General features: G+C 48.8%; 1 protein-coding gene and 1 long non-coding RNA gene across 4 annotated transcripts in view; one reads left to right on the top strand and one right to left on the bottom strand.

Moving 5' to 3' along the window:
- SLC43A3 (solute carrier family 43 member 3) overlaps positions 1 to 25,225 on the top strand; it is a 416,880-nt gene that overhangs the window by 292,351 nt on the left and 99,304 nt on the right. The window lies entirely within an intron of this gene.
- LOC149454442 (uncharacterized) overlaps positions 1 to 25,225 on the bottom strand; it is a 249,284-nt gene that overhangs the window by 132,072 nt on the left and 91,987 nt on the right. Inside the window, exon 2 of the long non-coding RNA XR_016314216.1 lies at positions 202 to 294. This is a non-coding gene — a long non-coding RNA (uncharacterized LOC149454442). The remainder of the gene's footprint in view (positions 1 to 201; positions 295 to 25,225) is intronic.

The following is a 25,225-nucleotide window of genomic DNA, read 5'->3' as shown; positions in this document are numbered from 1 at the left end:
GCGCACTGACCATTACTGGGGAGGGAAGGTGAGGTCATGTCATTACTGGGGAGAGGGGCCAGGTCATGTCATTACTGATGGGAGGGCAGGTCATGTAATTACTAGGTGGTTAGATCTTGCGAAAGACAGATCTGCTGAGAGATTTACATGATATTAACATGTTTACTTGTTTGACGGTCGCATTCTAAGGTTTAGACTGACCTTGTTTGTGTTTCTTCCATATGAGTGAGGCTTGGTGGGCGACCTGCCAGTTCCAGGATTGCTAGCTTCTATGATAACGTTGTCTTTGGGGGACTATAAAAAAAAACCACAAAGATACTTTAAGTTGCTGAGTATTTCACTTTATGTTTAACATGTAAAAGTACCACCTATTGTTTAGCATAAACTTGGCTGGTTTTAACAATCCCAATGTTATATTGAACTGTCATGAACTTAACTCATTCATGACAGTTCAAAGCAAGCTATAATATAATCTTTATTTGCTCTTACAAAGTGAAAAAAAAATCCCTTATCACCCCCCCCCCCCCCCCAAGATTAATACAATGTTACTATGATAACAAGTTGTTAAAAGTTTTTTATAAAATCATTTTAAAAAGTAAAAAAAAAAATTTAAATATTGTATTGATATTTTTTTTTTTTAACTACTTGCCCCCTGCTGCCCCTTATGCCATCTAGGGAGAAAAAAGAGAACACCGCACTGTGAGCACTACATTTTACACACACGTTAGATTAGCATTAGAGATGAGCGAATCGAACATGACGAAGTGGAATTCGTTTCGAAGATTAGGAAATATTCGATTCGCGCCGAATCCGAAAATTAGCAAACTTCGGATGCACGAATCGAATTTTCCCAAAAATGGCGGCGACATGTGTGGCGACGGAGCAGGGATCTCTGGGAAGGCGCGCAGACAAGGCGCGCTGACCCATAATGCATTCATTCATGACATGTGATCGCATTAGCCAATCAGCAGCCAGCCAGTCAGCACAGTGTAATGGTGGAGCTATAAATCGCGGCCATCTTAGAATTCTCCATTAGCCTCCGGTCATTCAAGAGAGACAGACCTCTTAGGGACAGAGTTAGGGCCACAGAGACTTTAGGGCCACAGAATCGTTACTTAGGGACACAGAATCGTTACTCGGGGACACAGAATTGTTACTCAGGGACACAGAATTGTTACTCAGGGACACAGAGTTGTTACTCAGGGACACAGAATCGTTACTCAGGGACAGACACAGAATTGTTACTCAGGGACACAGAATTGTTACTGAGGGACACAGAATCGTTACTCAGGGACACAGAATTGTTACTCAGGGACACAGAATCGTTACTCAGGGACACAGAATCGTTACTCAGGGACACAGAAATGTTACTCAGGGACACACACAGAATTGTTACTCAGGGACACAGAATTGTTACTCAGGGACACAGAATTGTTACTGAGGGACACAGAATCGTTACTCAGGGACACAGAATTGTTACTCAGGGACACAGAATTGTTACTTAGGGACAGACACAGAATTGTTACTCAGGGACACAGAATTGTTACTCAGGGACACAGAATCGTTACTCAGGGACACAGAATTGTTACTCAGGGACACAGAATTGTTACTCAGGGACACAGAATTGTTACTCAGGGACACAGAATCGTTGCTCAGGGACACAGAAACCGTTACTCAGGGACACAGAATTGTTACTCAGGGAAACAGAATCGTTACTCAGGGACACAGAATTGTTACTGAGGGACACAGAATCGTTACTCAGGGACACAGAATCGTTACTCAGGGACACAGAATCGTTACTCAGGGACAAAGAATTGTTACTCAGGAACACAGAATCGTTACTCAGGGACACAGAATCGTTACTCAGGGACACAGAATCGTTACTGAGGGACACAGAATCGTTACTGAGGGACACAGAATCGTTACTCAGGGACACAGAATTGTTACTCAGGGACACAGAATTGTTACTCAGGGACACAGAATCGTTACTCAGGGACACAGAATCGTTGAATTAAAGAGTATGTCAGACAACACGCAGAGGAGTGGCAGAGGAGGCAATGTTTCAGGAGCGAGCAGACGTGGCAGCAGAGGAAGGGGTCGAGGCAGCACTAGTCGCAGCCAGAGGCCAGTGCTCCCGGTGTCATCCAGCGGTCGTGTCTCCACCGACAACCCTGCCGTCATCGATTGGTTGGCTCGGTCGTCTTCCTCTTCCCAGGTCACCTCTGACACCTACAGCCAACGGTCGGTGGGTACGTCAGACACAACCGTTAGTTGGCATGTCCCGGGAGCAAGCCCACTGAAATCACGTGTCCTCTACCTGCCCCTGTCCTTTGCTGTTCCCTCACCAAGCGAAGTATCGCATGCTGTGGGCTCAGCCCCACTGTACAGTGAGGAAGAGCTAACAGAGGGCGGTCAGGAACGGGGGGAGACATCCGCCTCTTCAGCAGCCAGGCGAAGAAGTACTGGCGAGGAGAGTGGCTCGGTAGCCGGTCTAGAGACAGGTCTGTCTCCTGACCCACACGCAGCCGAGGGGGCTAGTAGTGAGGCGGAGACCCTAATTGATGATGATGAGGCTGATCGCACTTGGCAGCCTCGTCGTCATCAGGCTATTGCTTCCGCATCATCAGGAGAAGAGGGTGCCAGCTTGGCAGCGAGCAAAACAGTCGGTGGGTTGCCCAGGAGGCAGCAGGGTCGCAGCAGTGTCAGTGGAGGCAAACGGCCACGGAGTAGAGCACCAGCTCCACTGCAGCCTACCACCACGGCCAGTAGTGGTGCCGGTGTGCATGGAGGAAGTAGCAGTCAGCCAGTGAGGAGTAGCGGGGGCAAAGTTTCCTACTCGGCGGTGTGGCAATTTTTCGTCAAGCCGCCCGAGGAAGTAAATGTAGCCGTATGTCGACTATGTGGCCAGAAAGTCAAGCGTGGCCAGGGGGCCCATGTTGGGACTACAGCGTTGCGTCAGCATATGCAGCGTCGCCATTCGGTGGCCTGGGAAAACCGTGATAAAGATACGGCGGTTCTGCCTGCCCCAGCCCCCGCTCCATCACCCGCTCCGTTACTTGCTCCGTCACCCGACGTCAATCGCCCTCTATCAGCCAGTCAAGGCTCCAACACCTCTGCTGAGGGGAGTTGTCGCTCGTTGGCATCTTCCGCTCGTTCAGATGCTCCTTCTCCTGCTACTCCTCTTCACGGATTCCGTCAGCAGTCTTTCTTGGAATCCGTTTCCAAGAGACAACAGTTTGCGAGCACGCACCCAACGGTGCAGAAGCTGAACGTCCTCCTGTCCAAGTTGCTGGTGCTGCAGTCCCTCCCTTTCCAAGTGGTGGACTCAGCACCTTTCCGAGAAATGATGGCTTGTGCCGTGCCGCGGTGGAGAGTGCCAAGCCGGCATTTCTTTGCCAAAAAGGCAGTGCCAGCCCTGCATTCACATGTAGAAGAGATGGTGGGCCAGTCTTTGAGCATGTCGGTCTCTGCCAAAGTGCACGGCAGCGCCGACGTGTGGAGCTGTAACTACGGTCAGGGACAGTACATGTCATTTACGGCCCACTGGGTGAAAGTGGTGCCGACACAGCCGCACCAGCAACTTGGACAGGTCACGCCGCTTTTGCCTCCACGTTTGCACGTCCTTGGTCCAGCAAAGATGTCCGCCTCTACCACCTCTTCTTCCGCCGTGTCCTCAGCCGCCACCCCCGTGCCAAGTCCCATTACCCGACCGGCATATCACATGTGCAGGGCGCAACGGTGTCACGCTGTGCTGCACCTGGTATGCCTTGGCGAACGTAGTCACACAGGGGAGGAACTTCTGAGTGTAATGAACAGAGAAATCGACAGATGGCTGTCTCCGCGCAAACTGAAAATCGGAACCATGTTGACCGACAACGGAAAGAACATGGTGTCTGCTCTGCGTCAAGGAAGGTTGTGCCATGCGCCATGCATGGCTCACGTGTTCAATCTGGTTGTCAAGCGGTTCCTAAAATCCACCATCCCACTGCAAGACATCCTTAAAATGTCACGTAAACTTTGCATGCATTTCAGCCATTCCTACACCGCAAAGCACACCCTCCTTGAGCTGCAGCGGCAGAACGGAATTCCACAGCATCGCCTGATCTGCGACGTTGCAACAAGGTGGAATTCAACCCTATATATGTTAGACCGCCTTTACGAACAGCGAAAGGCCATCACCGATTTCCTGATGTTACAAGCGGATAAAGGTACTCCCCTGTGTAACTTAGATGTCAGCCATTGGCAGCTCATGCGTGACACCTGCCGCTTGCTCAGGCCCTTTGAGGAGGCCACGCTATTCGTGAGTTGGCAGGACTATGGGATGAACGACGTCATTCCTCTGTTGCACGTCCTGGAACAAATGCTGTTAACAATGGCTGGTCAGGGTGCGGTAGACGTGGCACACAGATCTCAACGCCACATGACCCCTGTGGGGGCAGGACAGGAAGAAGAGGAGGAGGTAGAGGAGGACATTGGTGCTCAGGAATTATTGAGTGAAATGGGTGGTTTTTCCATTCAGCGGACAGGAGTGGAGGAGCAGGAGCATCTGGTAGAGGAGGAGGAGGAGACAGAGGACCCAGACGCACTGTGGCAGTATGCTGTGGAGATGGAGGCAGGGAGTCCCTCGCATTCCTTGGCACAAATGGCCCATAGCATGCTCGGTTGCCGAATACTAACCATCAGACAGAGGGATGACTTTTGGCTGTCCACCTTGTTGGACCCTCGCTACCGTTCAAAAATGGTGGCCTTTTTCACACCTGCTGAGAGGGAGGCCAAAATAACGTACTATAAAAACCACCTATGTAGTCAGTTGGTCTCTGCCTTTCTGCGCCAACGTCCATCCTCAGACACTGTGGGCCCTGTGCGCTCGCGTTCCGCTGCCATGGCAGCAGGGGAGGGGTGGGGTGGTAGGAGCAGTGGTAGCTCCACCAGCAGCGGCTGCCTCAGTCTGCAGTCGATGATGAGTACAGTTGTGACCAAAATTATTCAACCCCCAATGCTGTAAAGGGGTTTAGGGACTATAGTGTACATTTGGAATTGTATTCAGAATCAAATCCTACAAGGACGTTGTAACTACCCAAATGCAACTAAAATGACATCAATTGTTTATGTAATACAGTAGTAAATGGTTCTTATGTGGTTTCTTCATTGCCACAATTATTCAACCCCTTAAAGACTACCACTCTGAAGAACAGAGGTTCATACAGGTGCTTTCCATCAGGTATTGAAAACACCTGTGGATGTCACCGAGCAGCAATCAAGCATAATAAGCACCAATTAGGCAGCTTTAAAATGACTGTGATACTCAGCTCCTTCTAGACATTTACTGGTGTGGTTACAAACATGGTGAAGGCAAGAGAATGGTCCAGGAAGACAAGAGAAGAGGTGATTTCTCTTCACAGGAAGGGCAATGGCTATAAGAAGATTGCAAAGATGTTAAACATACCAAGAGACACCTTAGGAAGCATCATTCGCAAATTCAAGGCAAAGGGCACTGTTGAAACGCTACCTGGTCGTGGCAGAAAGAAGATGCTGACTTCGACTGCTGTGCGCTACCTGAAGCGTAGAGTGGAGAGAAGTCCCCGTGTGACTGCTGAGGAACTGAGAAAAGATTTGTCAGATGTGGGTACAGAAGTTTCAGCCCAGACAATAAGACGCACACTGCGTAATGAAGGCCTCCGTGCCAGAACTCCCAGGCGTACCCCCTTGCTGTCTCCAAAGAATAAGAAGAGTCGACTGCAGTATGCCAAAAGCCATGTGGACAAACCACAAAAGTTGTGGGATAGTGTTCTGTGGACTGATGAAACAAAATTAGAACTGTTTGGGCCCATGGATCAACGCTATGTTTGGAGGAGGAAGAACAAGGCCTATGATGAAAAGAACACCTTGCCTACTGTGAAGCATGGTGGAGGGTCAATCATGCTTTGGGGCTGTTTTGCTTCTGCAGGTACAGGGAAGCTTCAGCGTGTGCAAGGTACCATGAATTCTCTTCAGTACCAGGAGATATTGGATGGAAACGTGATGCAGTCCGTCACACACCTGAGGCTTGGGAGACGTTGGACCTTTCAACAGGACAATGATCCCAAGCATACCTCCAAGTCCACTAGAGCATGGTTGCAGAGGAAAGGCTGGAACATTTTGGAGTGGCCATCGCAGTCACCAGACTTAAATCCGATTGAGAACCTCTGGTGGGACTTAAAGAAAGCAGTTGCAGTGCGCAAGCCTAAGAATGTGACTGAACTGGAGGCCTTTGCCCATGAAGAATGGGCGAAGATACCCGTAGATCGCTGCAAGACACTTGTGTCAAGCTATGCTTCACGTTTAAAAGCTGTTATAACTGTAAAAGGATGCTGTACTAAGTACTAAGATTGAATGTCACTTGGGGGTTGAATAAAACTGATAATGCTGTGAGCACAGAAAAGACATTTGTGGTTATTTCATTATAACTGTTATGTTATATTTGTCTGACCTACAAGTGCCTCTTTAATGTAAATGTAAGCAAGATGACTGAATGATCAAAAGCAATGTCAAACTGGCCAAAACACTCAATTTCAGTGGGGGTTGAATAATTTTGGTCACAACTGTAGCTTTCTTCACCAGCGCAGTGAGGAAACTACTAACCAGCCGCAGCAGCAGCAGCATCAGGTGGACCTGGAGCAGGACCTCAAACAACAGGCTTGGGCCTACTTGGACAGCACCCTGCCAACCGACTACTGGGCAACGAAACTTGACCTTTGGCCCCAACTAGCTGAATTTGCCCTTGAAAGGCTGTCATGCCCGGCCAGTAGCGTGGCATCGGAGTGCGTGTTTAGTGCGGCAGGAGGTATTGTAACTCCACGGAGGACAAGACTGTCCACCCAAAGTGTGGAGAGACTCACGTTTGTGAAAATGAATCAGGCGTGGATTAGTCTGGATTTCAAACCACCAGTTCCTGACACAACTGACTAAATCCGCCATGAATCATGCCCCAAACATGTTATTATTTTTAACATAGGCCTCTGTATGGCCTTCAATTTAAGCTGCTTACGCTTCGCCACTCTGCCATGGGCCCCTGTACCGCCTCCTCTTGCTGCTGCCAGGTCCAGAGTGTGTCATGGGTCCCTGTACGGCCTCCCATTGCTGCTGTCTCCATCGCCACACTCTGCCATGTGCCACTTTCAGGTCTCCTCACACTGCTGGTGGGTTCCATTTTGTCATAGGGTGCTGGCAGATTACGGGCCTCCCATTGAGCTGCCAGGCCCGTAATCTGCCATGGGCCCCCGTACCGACTCCTCATGCTGCTGCCAGGCCCGTAATCTGTCATGGGCCCCTGTACCGCCTCCTCATGCTGCTGCCAGGTCCAGAGTGTGTCATGGGTCCCTGTACGGCCTCCCATTGCTGCTGTCTCCATCGCCAAACTCTGCCATGTGCCACTTTCAGGTCTCCTCACACTGCTGGTGGGTTCCATTTTGTCATAGGGTGCTGGCAGATTACGGGCCTCCCATTGCTGCTGCCAGGCCCGTAATCTGCCATGGGCCCCCGTACCGACTCCTCATGCTGCTGCCAGGCCCATAATCTGTCATGGGCCCCTGTACCGCCTCCTCATGCTACTGCCAGGTCCAGAGTGTGTCATGGGTCCCTGTACGGCCTCCCATTGCTGCTGCCTGGCCCGTAATCTGCCATGGGCCCCCGTACCGACTCCTCATGCTGCTGCCAGGCCCGTAATCTGTCATGGGCCCCTGTACTGCCTCCTCATGCTGCTGCCAGGTCCAGAGTGTGTCATGGGTCCCTGTACGGCCTCCCATTGCTGCTGTCTCCATCGCCACACTCTGCCATGTGCCACTTTCAGGTCTCCTCACACTGCTGGTGGGTTCCATTTTGTCATAGGGTGCTGTATGGCCTCCCATTGCTGCTGCCAGGCCCGTAATCTGCCATGGGCCCCCGTACCGACTCCTCATGCTGCTGCCAGGCCCGTAATCTGTCATGGGCCCCTGTACCGCCTCCTCATGCTGCTGCCAGGTCCAGAGTGTGTCATGGGTCCCTGTAGGGCCTCCCATTGCTGCTGTCTCCATCGCCACACTCTGCCATGTGCCACTTTCAGGTCTCCTCACACTGCTGGTGGGTTCCATTTTGTCATAGGGTGCTGGCAGATTACGGGCCTCCCATTGCTGCTGCCAGGCCCGTAAGCTGCCATGGGCCCCCGTACCGACTCCTCATGCTGCTGCCAGGCCCGTAATCTGTCATGGGCCCCTGTACCGCCTCCTCATGCTGCTGCCAGGTCCAGAGTGTGTCATGGGTCCCTGTACGGCCTCCCATTGCTGCTGTCTCCATCGCCACACTCTGCCATGTGCCACTTTCAGGTCTCCTCACACTGCTGGTGGGTTCCATTTTGTCATAGGGTGCTGGCAGATTACGGGCCTCCCATTGCTGCTGCCAGGCCCGTAATCTGCCATGGGCCCCCGTACCGACTCCTCATGCTGCTGCCAGGCCCGTAATCTGTCATGGGCCCCTGTACTGCCTCCTCATGCTGCTGCCAGGTCCAGAGTGTGTCATGGGTCCCTGTACGGCCTCCCATTGCTGCTGTCTCCATCGCCACACTCTGCCATGTGCCACTTTCAGGTCTCCTCACACTGCTGGTGGGTTCCATTTTGTCATAGGGTGCTGGCAGATTACGGGCCTCCCATTGCTGCTGCCAGGCCCGTAATCTGCCATGGGCCCCCGTACCGACTCCTCATGCTGCTGCCAGGCCCGTAATCTGTCATGGGCCCCTGTACCGCCTCCTCATGCTGCTGCCAGGTCCAGAGTGTGTCATGGGTCCCTGTACGGCCTCCCATTGCTGCTGCCAGGCCCGTAATCTGCCATGGGCCCCCGTACCGACTCCTCATGCTGCTGCCAGGCCCGTAATCTGTCATGGGCCCCTGTACTGCCTCCTCATGCTGCTGCCAGGTCCAGAGTGTGTCATGGGTCCCTGTACGGCATCCCATTGCTGCTGTCTCCATCGCCACACTCTGCCATGTGCCACTTTCAGGTCTCCTCACACTGCTGGTGGGTTCCATTTTGTCATAGGGTGCTGGCAGATTACGGGCCACCCATTGCTGCTGCCAGGCCCGTAATCTGCCATGGGCCCCCGTACCGACTCCTCATGCTGCTGCCAGGCCCGTAATCTGTCATGGGCCCCTGTACCGCCTCCTCATGCTGCTGCCAGGTCCAGAGTGTGTCATGGGTCCCTGTAGGGCCTCCCATTGCTGCTGTCTCCATCGCCACACTCTGCCATGTGCCACTTTCAGGTCTCCTCACACTGCTGGTGGGTTCCATTTTGTCATAGGGTGCTGGCAGATTACGGGCCTCCCATTGCTGCTGCCAGGCCCGTAATCTGCCATGGGCCCCCGTACCGACTCCTCATGCTGCTGCCAGGCCCGTAATCTGTCATGGGCCCCTGTACCGCCTCCTCATGCTGCTGCCAGGTCCAGAGTGTGTCATGGGTCCCTGTACGGCCTCCCATTGCTGCTGTCTCCATCGCCACACTCTGCCATGTGCCACTTTCAGGTCTCCTCACACTGCTGGTGGGTTCCATTTTGTCATAGGGTGCTGGCAGATTACGGGCCACCCATTGCTGCTGCCAGGCCCGTAATCTGCCATGGGCCCCCGTACCGACTCCTCATGCTGCTGCCAGGCCCGTAATCTGTCATGGGCCCCTGTACCACCTCCTCATGCTGCTGCCAGGTCCAGAGTGTGTCATGGGTCCCTGTACGGCCTCCCATTGCTGCTGCCAGGCCCGTAATCTGCCATGGGCCCCCGTACCGACTCCTCATGCTGCTGCCAGGCCCGTAATCTGTCATGGGCCCCTGTACTGCCTCCTCATGCTGCTGCCAGGTCCAGAGTGTGTCATGGGTCCCTGTACGGCCTCCCATTGCTGCTGTCTCCATCGCCACACTCTGCCATGTGCCACTTTCAGGTCTCCTCACACTGCTGGTGGGTTCCATTTTGTCATAGGGTTCTGGCAGATTACGGGCCACCCATTGCTGCTGCCAGGCCCGTAATCTGCCATGGGCCCCCGTACCGACTCCTCATGCTGCTGCCAGGCCCGTAATCTGTCATGGGCCCCTGTACCACCTCCTCATGCTGCTGCCAGGTCCAGAGTGTGTCATGGGTCCCTGTACGGCCTCCCATTGCTGCTGCCAGGCCCGTAATCTGCCATGGGCCCCCGTACCAACTCCTCATGCTGCTGCCAGGCCCGTAATCTGTCATGGGCCCCTGTACTGCCTCCTCATGCTGCTGCCAGGTCCAGAGTGTGTCATGGGTCCCTGTACGGCCTCCCATTGCTGCTGTCTCCATCGCCACACTCTGCCATGTGCCACTTTCAGGTCTCCTCACACTGCTGGTGGGTTCCATTTTGTCATAGGGTTCTGGCAGATTACGGGCCTCCCATTGCTGCTGCCAGGCCCGTAATCTGCCATGGGCCCCCGTACCGACTCCTCATGCTGCTGCCAGGCCCGTAATCTGTCATGGGCCCCTGTACCGCCTCCTCATGCTGCTGCTAGGTCCAGAGTGTGTCATGGGTCCCTGTACGGCCTCCCATTGCTGCTGCCAGGCCCGTAATCTGCCATGGGCCCCCGTACCGACTCCTCATGCTGCTGCCAGGCCCGTAATCTGTCATGGGCCCCTGTACCGCCTCCTCATGCTGCTGCCAGGTCCAGAGTGTGTCATGGGTCCCTGTACGGCCTCCCATTGCTGCTGTCTCCATCGCCACACTCTGCCATGTGCCACTTTCAGGTCTCCTCACACTGCTGGTGGGTTCCATTTTGTCATAGGGTGCTGTATGGCCTCCCATTGCTGCTGCCAGGCCCGTAATCTGTCATGGGCCCCCGTACCGACTCCTCATGCTGCTGCCAGGCCCGTAATCTGTCATGGGCCCCTGTACCGCCTCCTCATGCTGCTGCCAGGTCCAGAGTGTGTCATGGGTCCCTGTACGGCCTCCCATTGCTGCTGTCTCCATCGCCACACTCTGCCATGTGCCACTTTCAGGTCTCCTCACACTGCTGGTGGGTTCCATTTTGTCATAGGGTGCTGGCAGATTACGGGCCTCCCATTGCTGCTGCCAGGCCCGTAATCTGCCATGGGCCCCCGTACCGACTCCTCATGCTGCTGCCAGGCCCGTAATCTGTCATGGGCCCCTGTACCGCCTCCTCATGCTGCTGCCAGGTCCAGAGTGTGTCATGGGTCCCTGTACGGCATCCCATTGCTGCAGCCAGGCCCGTAATCTGCCATGGGCCCCCGTACCGACTCCTTATGCTGCTGCCAGGCCCGTAATCTGTCATGGGCCCCTGTACTGCCTCCTCATGCTGCTGCCAGGTCCAGAGTGTGTCATGGGTCCCTGTACGGCCTCCCATTGCTGCTGTCTCCATCGCCACACTCTGCCATGTGCCACTTTCAGGTCTCCTCACACTGCTGGTGGGTTCCATTTTGTCATAGGGTGCTAGCAGATTACGGGCCTCCCATTGCTGCTGCCAGGCCCGTAATCTGCCATGGGCCCCCGTACCGACTCCTCATGCTGCTGCCAGGCCCGTAATCTGTCATGGGCCCCTGTACCGCCTCCTCATGCTGCTGCCAGGTCCAGAGTGTGTCATGGGTCCCTGTACGGCCTCCCATTGCTGCTGCCAGGCCCGTAATCTGCCATGGGCCCCCGTACCGACTCCTCATGCTGCTGCCAGGCCCGTAATCTGTCATGGGCCCCTGTACCGCCTCCTCATGCTGCTGCCAGGTCCAGAGTGTGTCATGGGTCCCTGTACGGCCTCCCATTGCTGCTGTCTCCATCGCCACACTCTGCCATGTGCCACTTTCAGGTCTCCTCACACTGCTGGTGGGTTCCATTTTGTCATAGGGTGCTGGCAGATTACGGGCCTCCCATTGCTGCTGCCAGGCCCGTAATCTGCCATGGGCCCCCGTACCGACTCCTCATGCTGCTGCCAGGCCCGTAATCTGTCATGGGCCCCTGTACCGCCTCCTCATGCTGCTGCCAGGTCCAGAGTGTGTCATGGGTCCCTGTAGGGCCTCCCATTGCTGCTGTCTCCATCGCCACACTCTGCCATGTGCCACTTTTAGGTCTCCTCACACTGCTGGTGGGTTCCATTTTGTCATAGGGTGCTGGCAGATTACGGGCCTCCCATTGCTGCTGCCAGGCCCGTAATCTGCCATGGGCCCCCGTACCGACTCCTCATGCTACTGCCAGGCCCGTAATCTGTCATGGGCCCCTGTACCGCCTCCTCATGCTGCTGCCAGGTCCAGAGTGTGTCATGGGTCCCTGTACGGCCTCCCATTGCTGCTGCCATGCCCGTAATCTGCCATGGGCCCCTGTACCGACTCCTCATGCTGCTGCCAGGCCCGTAATCTGTCATGGGCCCCTGTACCGCCTCCTCATGCTGCTGCCAGGTCCAGAGTGTGTCATGGGTCCCTGTAGGGCCTCCCATTGCTGCTGTCTCCATCGCCACACTCTGCCATGTGCCACTTTCAGGTCTCCTCACACTGCTGGTGGGTTCCATTTTGTCATAGGGTGCTGTATGGCCTCCCATTGCTGCTGCCAGGCCCGTAATCTGCCATGGGCCCCCGTACCGACTCCTCATGCTGCTGCCAGGTCCAGAGTGTGTCATGGGTCCCTGTACGGCCTCCCATTGCTGCTGTCTCCATCGCCACACTCTGCCATGTGCCACTTTCAGGTCTCCTCACACTGCTGGTGGGTTCCATTGTGTCATAGGGTGCTGGCAGATTACGGGCCTCCCATTGCTGCTGCCAGGCCCGTAATCTGCCATGGGCCCCCGTACCGACTCCTCATGCTGCTGCCAGGCCCGTAATCTGTCATGGGCCCCTGTACCGCCTCCTCATGCTGCTGCCAGGTCCAGAGTGTGTCATGGGTCCCTGTACGGCATCCCATTGCTGCTGTCTCCATCGCCACACTCTGCCATGTGCCACTTTCAGGTCTCCTCACACTGCTGGTGAGTTCCATTTTGTCATAGGGTGCTGTATGGCCTCCCATTGCTGCTGCCAGGCCCGTAATCTGCCATGGGCCCCCGTACCGACTCCTCATGCTGCTGCCAGGCCCGTAATCTGTCATGGGCCCCTGTACCGCCTCCTCATGCTGCTGCCAGGTCCAGAGTGTGTCATGGGTCCCTGTACGGCCTCCCATTGCTGCTGTCTCCATCGCCACACTCTGCCATGTGCCACTTTCAGGTCTCCTCACACTGCTGGTGGGTTCCATTTTGTCATAGGGTGCTGGCAGATTATGGGCCTCCCATTGCTGCTGCCAGGCCCGTAATCTGCCATGGGCCCCCGTACCGACTCCTCATGCTGCTGCCAGGCCCGTAATCTGTCATGGGCCCCTGTACCGCCTCCTCATGCTGCTGCCAGGTCCAGAGTGTGTCATGGGTCCCTGTACGGCCTCCCATTGCTGCTGCCAGGCCCGTAATCTGCCATGGACCCCCGTACCGACTCCTCATGCTGCTGCCAGGCCCGTAATCTGTCATGGGCCCCTGTACCGCCTCCTCATGCTGCTGCCAGGTCCAGAGTGTGTCATGGGTCCCTGTACGGCCTCCCATTGCTGCTGTCTCCATCGCCACACTCTGCCATGTGCCACTTTCAGGTCTCCTCACACTGCTGGTGTATTCCATTTTGTCATAGGGTGCTGTATGGCCTCCCATTGCTGCTGCCAGGCCCGTAATCTGCCATTGGCCCCCGTACCGACTCCTCATGCTGCTGCCAGGCCCGTAATCTGTCATGGGCCCCTGTACCGCCTCCTCATGCTGCTGCCAGGTCCAGAGTGTGTCATGGGTCCCTGTACGGCCTCCCATTGCTGCTGTCTCCATCACCACACTCTGCCATGTGCCACTTTCAGGTCTCCTCACACTGCTGGTGGGTTCCATTTTTTCATAGGGTGCTGTATGGCCTCCCATTGCTGCTGCCTCCACCGCCACACTGTGGCTCCACACTCTGGTTTTGGCCCCGTGACTGCCCAAATGAGTGAAGTGTGCGGTGATTCTAAGATCGACGGCACTCATCTGCATGTCATACTGACTGACAGTATTATTTCTCTTCCCCAGCAGACTCCAAGGGCATTTAAATTAAAGGTACAGTTTTCTGCACTAATATAAAGGCTCTCTGAAGCCTAGAAACACCCTTTCTATAAGTTAAATTCGCAGCGAATATATTCGACTCGAATCGAATTTATTCCGCGAATTCGCCGAAGTAGCCGAATCAAATTTTTGAATAATTCGCTCATCTCTAATTAGCATATATAACCATTTGATCACCCCGTCACCAAGCCTGTGTTATTAGTACAGTGTCACTATATAGAATTTTTCACTGATCACTTGAGGTGATTGTAGCCGTATTAGTGCACTTGCGACAGAAACAATTGAGTACTGACGTGATACTTTTTTTATTTGCACTAACATACAATTTTGAGGACAAGCTTTCGAGGTATGTCCCCTTCTTCAAGGTCCAGGCAGTACTCTGCTTGTCCTCAAAATTGTATGTTAGTGCAAATAAAAAAAGTATCACATCAGTACTCAATTGTTTCTGTCACTGATCACTGTATTACTGCTACCAGGCCAGGACCACTGGGCTTAAGATGAGCGGACTGTTGATGACCGGCCGCACAGCAGAAGGCAACCAATGTCTGGACAGAGCTAACACAGACCGTGGCCGCCTCTCACCTCCCGCTGTGCAGCTATGCCTAAAGCAGGGTGCACAGGAGGACCAGCAGAGAAGGCTCCAGTCACAAGCAGGAAGCTCCGCTAACACACAGACACCTCCCAGGCCGGCCACTGCACACATAACTGCACTGAAGGGACAACGGTGGCCTCTCTCCTTCACCCACCAGCACACTGTTACAGCTCTGTGGTGGATTAGGCTGTCTCTTTGCTAAATGGGCTGTCTCTTTGCTGGGCAGGATGTCTCTTTGCTGGATGGGCTGTCTCTTTGCTGGACGGGCTGTCACTTTGCTGGACGGGCTGTCACTTTGCTGGATAGGCTGTCCCTTTGCTGGATGGGATGTCTCTTCGTTATATGTTTGCTGGACTGGGCAGTCTCTTTGCTATATGGGGATGTCTCTGTTGGATTGGGATGTCTTTTTGCTGGATTGGGCCATCTCTTTGAATATATAGGGGGCACTGTGATTAGATCTGTAGGGGCACTGTAATGTAAAGGGGCACTATGATATAAAGGGGACTGTGAAAGTGTTCCTTTACATTACAGTGCAGAGGACCGACTATTCCATCTCCAACTGCCCCTGCGAACACCCTTGCACCCCCCGCCCCAGAAAAATTGGCTGCTCAGTCTAAAATGCCCGGGCCTATTTCTTGTCCCAGTCCAGGCCTGACTGCTACTAGTGGCTTCAGATAATGTCAAGGTCTGTAAGCTCCCCTCCCAGCTAGGGTCAGCTAGCATTAGATTGCGCTCACACTATAGATTGCTGATCACCGCTAATACTAGCATTTGTAGGAATCATTATATTGATCATGAACAGAACTATACTAGTGCCTCCTTTGTATAGTATCCCCAAAAACGCAGTTAGCAGGATCAGCCCCGTTCAGCACTAGGATTTAGCCCCTCCGCTGTTTTTCACAGAAGATTTGTATCAATTGATTTTGGGCCAAAGCAATTTATACACACAGCAATACATCAATGCATACCCAAATTCAGCTCTTGCCAGACAATTCACATGGAAATCTATCACAGTTTCTGAATTTAAAACTTTTTTGGCCTTACCTTCAACATCGGCATTACAAGAAAGAATGAATTCATCATATGGCCATGTTCTCTGCTGTTACATATATGCCCAACATGGACCAGCAACATACTGGTACATTGCTGGACTTTGAGTGGTTATACTGGGATGATGCCTGCAGCTACAGGCATCATCCTGGTATCCTTTTTTCCAGCTGGTGGTCAGCTTTTATATAAAAGCAATCCTAGCGCCTAATTAGCTGCTGGATTGTTTTTACAAGCAGTGGGAAGGGATGTTCCCACTCCCTCTGCATTCAACGGCTTTCCTGGGCTCTCGCATCCCACAGGGGAATCCAAGAATGCAGCCAGTAGTTCCGTCTATCTTATCTCTATAGTCTAAGAAACCGGAAGCTACAAGCATTTCATCATTTCCGTTTTGCTGGATATTAACAGTGCCATTTTAAAATTGGGAAAGCATCTGATCACACCGATCTTGGTATGATCAGATGCTTTAAGGGCAGAGGAGAGATCTAGTGTATAATAGACCCCGTATTTCTCATAAAAGAATACCTGTCATTGTCTATTGCTATCACAGGGGATATTTACATTCCCTGTGATAAAAGGGGCAGTGTAAAAATAGAAAAAATTAAAAATAAAAAAAATCCCCCCATTATGCCCACCATGTGCGAGGGCGAACGCAAACGTCTGTCCTGTGTTGGTATGTAAACAGAGATCGCACCATGCATGTGAGGTATCACCACAAGCGCCAGATCAAGGGCAGTAATTCTAACACTAGACCTCCTGTGTAAATATAAAGTGGTGACCTGTAAAGACTTTTAAAGTGTCAACTATCAATTATTAAAAATTAGTTTGTCGCCAATGCATAGGCATGTGCAATTTTAAAGCATGTCATGTTTGGTATCTATTTATGATTATATTATATGGCAATATATTATGTTTTTGTGCATTAAGGTTCAAAAAAGTAACTTTTTTCCAAAAAAATTGCATTTTAAAAATCAAAAAGCAATGAATCTTGCGGGCTGCTATCAATATATAAATCTGAACAATAATGTGAATCACCCACACTAATCACACTCCCATATCAATGCGTTAGTAATACATATATAACCATCAAAGTGCCGCGCTTCACTGAATTAATAAATACTATATACCATAACTCAAAATGTTATGCTAGTGCATTATATAATCATCAACATCATAAACATAATATTCATAAACATCAGTGTGTGGAAGTAATTCCAAAGGACAGTCCCATGTCCACTTCTAAATCTTCTTCAGTTATGAATCAACTTTACAAAATATAAAACTTCTTCCACCACCATTTGTGCCAAAATTTATTTTTCCAACATGGTGACACACCACCCTTCACCAGATGTGCTCTCACCTGGAATATATGACTAAACCGTTAAGTAAGGTCATATAGCGCTCTTGTCCCTATTATAGGACTGATATATGTTCCCAGTCGGATCAGATGAAATCCCACCCAACCATGGCGGTAGGAGAGAGGGCGATGTGAGCGCTCTCCGTAGGAAGGCCACCCTCCCTCCCCAAATGTTCCCCGAGTATTGCTGCGAAGGTGCCCGGTCAAAAACTCACGGGTGAGAGGGGTTCCCCGAAGAGAATTTGAGAGGACGGAGCTGCAGGAGTCCACGACTGCGGGGCGGTTGAAACCTCCCACCCGAGGCTGCTGGGAGTGCAGGTGACACGGGGCGGTCACGTGATCTCCCGCAAGGGAGCTCTGGGAGACAGAGAAGCCGGGCAGCTTCCCGAGGCAGGGGGAGACGCCGGCTCTCTCACAGATAGGACACGTGGTCCCGGCTCGGCGAGAGGAGAAGGGGAGAGAACTGGCTGGTCTCCAGTGGAGTTGGAGAAGACGCCAGCTTGGGAGAAAGAGTCTGTTTGCCGGATACCTGTGAGAGAGGTAGACGGAGGAGGAAGAAGGAGACCCGGAGAGACCCCCCCTTTTTTTTCCCCACCCCCCCTCCTCCAATTGAGGGGAGGAGGAGCGGAGTCAGAACAGAGGACAGAGATCCCAAAGGACAATCTCCCAGGAAAAGCAACTGAAAAGAGGGTGAGTGAGAGTGGCTGGACTGTATATAAAATCTGTTTTATGGACAGTTTATTGATGCAGCAGGAGAAGTATACATAGAGAAAAAAAAAAGGGGGGGGGGAATACCAAGCAGACTGAAGAAATTAGAACCTCTCTAAAGGACCCATTACAGCATATACCCTAAAGTCTTAAAGAAGAGGGTTAGGACACATATAGAAAATATGAAGAGTAAAAATAGCAAAGGGAGTGGCTCTAACCAGTCCCAATCTGGAACAATTAGAAAATTTACATCTCAAGGTAATGTGACCCCAGAAAGAACTCAGGGGGTAGGTGAAAAAAATATAATGGAAAATAGTATGGATAAGAGCGCCAGATCTCCTGTGGAAACGGATAATAGTAGCCAACAAATAATAGGAGGAATAGAGCTAAGAGAAAATGAAGGAGAACTACAAATCCCAAATAAAAAGGAGATGGCAGAAATGTTTGGTAATTTGGAAAAATCAATTAAACAGGAGATGGGAATTATTCGGAAAGACTTGGGACATCTCTTGTTCAGAGTAGAAGAAACAGAAGAAAAAATTAAAAAACATGCTCAAGCCATTCCTGAACTGAGAAATCAGATAATGGAGATTAGGCAAGAACAGAAAAAGCTGGGATATAAGTTGGAGATACAAGGTAACATGCATAGGAAAAATAACCTCAGGATAAAGGGAATTCCGGAGCCTTCACAAGAAGAAGATTTAAGAGAGATAATAAAAAAAATTCTAAACTCCATCATGGATATACCTAGAACTGAGACATTTGTATTGGACAATGTATATAGGTTGGGAAGGTTTCAGCGAGATCGGGTGGAAGAGAGACCGAGAGATGTAGTAGTACATTTTAATAAAAATGGAGAGAGAGAAGAAGTATGGAAGAAGATATAAGGAAGAGCTAGTATTGAGTATGAAGGAAAAAATTTACAAATTTTTGCAGACTTGACACCTGAGACATTACAGAGAAAAAGATCATTGAGACCACTAATAGAACAGATGAAAAAACAGAATATACAATATAGATGGAGTAGCTCGATGTGTCTAATCGGATGGAAGAATGGAGTTACTGCATACCTGAGATTTCCTGAGGAATTAAGAGACTTCTTTGATAAACTTAATATTCAAAGAATAGAGATTCCAGGTTGGGAGGAAGAAGGAGGGATATATGCTGAGGGAAAAGAGGAGTGGCAACAAGTTAGAAGAAGGAATAGATAATGAGTAGATAGGGGAACATCGGGGGAAATGGAGGGTAGGTGAACCGTACAAAGTTCTACCTCAGGGTTAAGATCCAAACGTGGCATTAGGCTCACAAAAGGATTATATGGCAAAGAATAGGCCTAATGGGTGAGGAGGGAGATGGAGGGGAAGTGGGGGGGGCAGTGAGGGGGGTTGAGGAGGGGGAGGAGGATATTGGGGAGGGGGGAGGAAAGAGGGGAGGGGTATAGTAGGGGAGGGGGAGGAGGAGGGTATAGGGGGAACTTTTAAAAACACTCTGCATAGGGAGGAGATGTATACAAGAAATATGGAAGATATAAGATTTATAACATATAATGTAAAGGGGTTGAATAGTCCTGGGAAGAGATTTAAGCTATTTAAAGAACTACAACATAGAGAAGCTTCGGTAGTTTTGTTGCAGGAGACACATCTTGAGATTAAGTCAAATATAAAATTGAACACCAGAAATTATCCAACATGGTTTTATGCGGATTCCCCAATTAAGAGAGCTAAGGGGGTGGTAATTGGGTTTGCTAAAAACACAAGATAGGAGATGGAAGAGAGAGAGACAGATCCTGAGGGGAGATTCTTGTTTTTGAGAGGTAGATTGCAAGAAATAGAATGTACAATAGCACATATCTACTGCCCAAATAAGAAACCAGAGGCATACCTGAAAGGGATATTAAGAAAATTGATGGATTTCAAAAAGGGAAGATTGATAGTTGCAGGGGATTTGAATTTAAGTTTGGATCCACAGATGGACACAACCTCTTGTGTGCAGAGAGAGGGAGGTAGGTCTCTGAGGATTTTAAAGAAGGAGATACACGAGTGTCAACTAGTGGACATATGGAGAATAATGCATGGAAAGGAAAGAGACTATACCTTCTTCTCTAATGCACACGAGACTTACTCGAGATTAGATTATATAATGGTAGATCATCAACTTATTGAGAGGGTGGTTAAAGTAGAAATAGAGACAATGACGCTCTCAGACCATGCCCCGGTTATAATGAAGGTAAGATGGGGGAAGAAGTTAACAAGGGGGGTAGGATGGAGGTTAAATGAGGCTCTTCTACAAGACCAAGAGATTGATCAGAAGATCAGAAAGGAGATGGAAAGATTTTTTCAGGTGAATGAAACAGGGGATGTGTCAGTGGCCACAGTTTGGGAATCCCATAAGGCATATATTAGAGGTATACTGATTGCGCTAGGGGCAAAAAAGAAAAGGGAAAGGAGTCAGAAATTAACGGGGCTCTTAAAAGAAATATATGACCTAGAACAGATCCATAAAAATATAACAACAAGTGAGATAAGACAGAAGGTAATAAAAAAGAAGAGAGAATTGGAGTTATTAATGGAAGAAGAGAGGAGGAGAGTACTTAATAAAGTAGCAGGAGAGAGGTACAGATGGGGAGATCGACCAGGAAAATATTTAACGAAAGCCCTAAGGAAAAAGAAAAATAGAAATTATATAGAAAAAATAAGAAATACCAAGGGAGAAATGGCTCACTCTACTAAAGAGATCGTAAAGGTGTTCAAGGAATATTATAGTAAGTTGTATAACATTAATTCCCAAGATGTCGTGAATGAAGGTGAAAATGAGATTAGAGAAAAAAGAAGAATATACTTAAAAAATGCAGGACTACCAAAGGTAGATGAAGACCTATTGAAATCCCTGGAATTAGAAATTATGCAGGAGGAAATAAAAATAACATTAAAAAATACTAAGGTGGGGAAAAGTCCAGGCCCAGATGGATATACCGTGAGATATTATAAAAAATATAGTGAATTACTAATAGACCAATTGCACTGCTAAATATAGATACGAAGTTATACGCAAAGGTCCTAGCAAATAGAATGAAAGATTTAATACCAGAATGGATCCATGGAGATCAAGTGGCTTTGTATCGGGGAGAGAGGGTAGAGATAATGGATTAGAACTATGCTATTGATCCAGAAATCTAAGAAGGGGAAAACCCCGGTAGTGTTACTCTCTATCGATGCTGAAAAGGCTTTTGATAGAGTAAACTGGAGCTTTATGATGGATACCCTAGAGAGCATGGGTGTAGGTGGTAGAATGAGGGAGTGGATAGGAAAATTGTATAGAGCGCCCTCTGCGGTTATCTTGGTTAATGGTGAAAAATCTGACCCCATAGAGATGTCAAACGGGACAAGGCAGGGATGTCCATTGTCCCCACTGCTATATGTGTTATCATTGGAACCTTTACTGGAAACAATTAGGAAGAACGTAGACATAAAGGGAATACAGATAGGGGAAACTGAACATAAAGTGGCAGCTTTTGCGGACGACTTGTTATTTTATGTGGGAAATCCTAGGATAACACTCCCGAACTTAATAAAAAGCTTAAAGGAGTATGGGAAACTATCAAATTTAAAAATCAACCCAACAAAAACTGAGATCTTAAATGTAAATCTTCTGAATAGTGAGAAAGAAAAGATACAAAAAGAATCCCCTTTTATATGGAGAGATAAAGAGATAAAATATTTAGGGGTTAAACTTACTGCTTCATATACAAAATTGTATAAATTAAATTATATTGCTCTTTTAAATGAGATCAAAGAGGAAATGAAGAAATTGGGAGGAGGAAACCCTTCTTGGTTAGGACGTATAAATCTGATAAAAATGATAGTACCCAAAGTCCTGTATAAATTTCAGATGATCCCAATTAGACTCCCAGAGGCCTTTTTTAAAGAAATTAAAAAGATGATAACAAGATTTATATGGAAAAATAAAAAATCTAGAATATCTTATGACCTGATGACTAGAAGTAAAGAGAGAGGGGGATTGGGAGTGCCAGACTTCAAGAGATATTATAATGCTGTAGTTCTAACAAGAATTTATGACTGGACACACAATGTAGAGGGGAAAAGATGGGTTAATATAGAGGAAGAATTGAGTGGAGTGGATTTGAGTAGAAGTATATGGGCACCTACACAATATAGAGGTTTAAGAGACACCACGAGTGTATATACACTGATTGTTTTAAAGGTTTGGGATAATTTACATAAATATATGAAATGGGATTTCAATTCACAATTAATGTCACTAAGGAATATGGAGTATTTTCCACCAGGTATAGAGGGGAGAATGGGAAAATGGATTAAAAAGGAAGATATTCAACTGAGAGATATTATGGACGGACACAAATTGAAAACACTGAAGGATTTAAAGAAAGGTGGAGGGGAACTTTTTAGTAAGATTGATCAGTGGAAATATCACCAATTAAAACACTTTGTAGAAGGCCTTCTGAAACCTATGAGAGGAAAAAAGGAGTGGAATTTGTTTGAGAGATTGTTGGAATCACAAGGAGATGGGAAACGGGGCACGGCAAAAATTTATAGGATTCTCACTGAGTTAGTCATGGAAGTAAAACCAATCTATATAGATAAATGGGAAAAAGATTTAGGGATAGAGATAGATGAGGATAAACAGAGGAAAATATATAGACTTACACATGAAAATGTCAGTATGAGAGAGGTGGAGGTAAATTATAAATGTTTGGTAAGGTGGCACATCACACCGAGTGTTGAACATAAAATAGAAGTAGAAAGAACACAGGAGTGTTGGAGGGGGTGTGGAGGGATTGGTACGTGGTTTCATATGTGGTGGGAGTGTCCAAAGATCCAAAGGTACTGGGAGACAATGGTCAACTTAATAAGGAAAATATCAGGGATAAAGATAGGACTAGATCCAGAAGCGTGCCTGTTACATAGTACAGAGATACCAGTGAATAAATACAAAGACTTGGGTATATGGTACTATGTGAATGCAGCAAAGGGTTTGATACCTAAATTCTGGCATAGTCCAGAAGTGCCGAGAGAAAAGGATTGGGTAGAGAGAGTAAATCAGATTAGTAAGATGGAGAAGTTGTATTATATCCAAGAAGACAAGATGGAGATCTACACTAGGAGATGGAGGCAATGGGAAGAATTTGTACATCAAACGAATATATGTGAAGCAATGGGAAGTGATATGTGAAGTTTCTTTTTGATTCTTTAGGAAAGGCTGTAAGAGAGAAATGCAGAGTGGGAGGGTGGTGGGATGTGGCAGGGAATAGGGGTAGAGGGAAGGGAAATAAAAAGGGGGAAATAGGAGATAAGAATTTTATATGATATATGAGATTGTTGAAGAAATGTATTGTTATGTTCTTCTTTCCTTTTTCTCTTTTTATATGTATTTATAAGTATGAAAAATCAATAAATATTTGAATTAAAAAAAAAAAAAGATGAAATCCCACCCCTTAAGTTTCCACCTCTCCTCCTCCTATCAATCCTCCTCAGCCATGCATACATGAGGAAAAATCACCAATATAGTGCTTATCCTTCTAAAATGTATCTGCATACAATAGTTTCCAATATATACACTCACACTTACAAGGTGTCTTAGCACACCACACTATATCGCACATCAAGTATTGTCAAATGATGTACATACACTGATCAGTATACAGCCAGTTGATAATTACCGCATCTCAATAGACCTTAAGCGTCATGAGGTCAAGCCCCTCCCCTACGTGTTACGCTACCAGGTCACACGGCTTCATTAGGGGAAAATGATTGGACAACACGGCACTCACTCCTATATAAAGGCGATCAAGACACCACATCATCGGCTATATTTTCTCACGGCCCATGAGTCTCATTCTAACACTATGCTCTAATGTTTATGATCTTCCTAAATAATTAACGGTACCTGAATGTGCTGTTTGTTAAAACCTATGTTTATCTCACATATATACATTTGACTTTAGGTAATGCTACCGCCTCCCCTCATAAAAAATAAAATTTGTATAAAACCTCCTACTAATCATATCGGTATGCATCACTCATAACATTCCCTGGTGTTGATATAGGGATACTACAGGTATGGACCTATGCCTCTATGTTCAGACATGTTGTCAGGAGCCGACTGGTGGTAGCCTCTAGTGACCCACTGGCCGGTGTCCCTCAGGGCTCGGAGTCTAAGCCTCAGTCTGCTGGTTCACCAGAGCCCCTGATGGTGGGGATGGACTTGAAGCAGCCTGAGACCAGGTCGCGACCCCCGAGTAACACCAGCTGTGGTAAAGGCATCCACCAATGGCGTAAAGCAGGTAAGAGCCAGTTGTGAAGAGGTATAATGTAGTCAGACAGGCCAGGTTTGTAACAGCGGAGCAGGCGGTACAGAGCGGCAGGCAAAGAATAAACAGGTCACGAGCCAGGTTCAGCAACAGGAGGTCAGGCAATCGGGGTCAGGCAGAGAATAGTCAGGACGAGCCAAGGGTCAGAGCAGGAGAGGACAACAGTATCAGGATCAGGCTGGGTCAGCAACAAGGCAGTCAGGAATACAGGAACAATCAGGAACACAGGAACAAGACCATAAGGCAATTTGGTGATGCACAGGGCTGGTTTAAATAGTGCGCCCTGTGCTCTCATTGGTGCCAGGCGCACGTTCCGCGATCGCGAGTGCGCATGCGCGGCCGCCGCGATCGCCCAAGTCTCAGTGCTCGCCGGCTAGTGCGCATTGGCGATCTGCGCATGCGCGAACCCGTGGGCAGCCGAGATCCCTGACACATGTGTAAACTACTTCTGTAAATTAGTGTGTATAACATATAGCAGAAGTATACATGCAAAAAATTACAATATTAGAGCAAAAACTAAAATCACAACTAAAATCAATATAAAATAAAATATTAATCGGTGTTATACCTCATGTTCTTAATAAAACTACATCATATTCATACATTTTTAAATGTGTAGACCATAAATAGAATTTATAACCGCAATAAGGGTCTTCCTCATGATCTACACCGACCACCTTACAACTAAACAGAAGGCCAATATAGTATAACTGAGCAGACCACATATATATCAATAATTAAAAAACATGTCAAATCTATGTCTTTGTTTTAGCCTCTTGGTGCCAGGCAATTAACTCATGTATTCACCATGATTCCCTCTTACTAAGTTGCCTAATTACCCTGGTGCATAAACTAAATTTTTTCCTTCAGTTCCATTATTTGTTCAGTGAGGAACTCCTGTTCTGACCTGATCTGGTCTATCTCTTGTTCCAGTTTTCCACTGCCTTCTCATCTTTAACCTTTCAATTCCCTTTTCTGCTCTTAATTCTGTTGCTTAAATTCACACAGATAAAGAAAGATTGGCCATAATTGCAGAATTAAATAATCACGCCCCTTACCATCTTTTGTGT

The sequence above is a fragment of the Staurois parvus genome, unplaced genomic scaffold, assembly GCF_062004578.1.
Source record: "Staurois parvus isolate SC_StPar_1 unplaced genomic scaffold, SC_StPar_1.0 ptg000430l, whole genome shotgun sequence".
NCBI classification, from domain to species: Eukaryota; Metazoa; Chordata; class Amphibia; order Anura; family Ranidae; genus Staurois; species Staurois parvus.
This window is presented reverse-complemented; position numbering and strand designations above follow the sequence as displayed.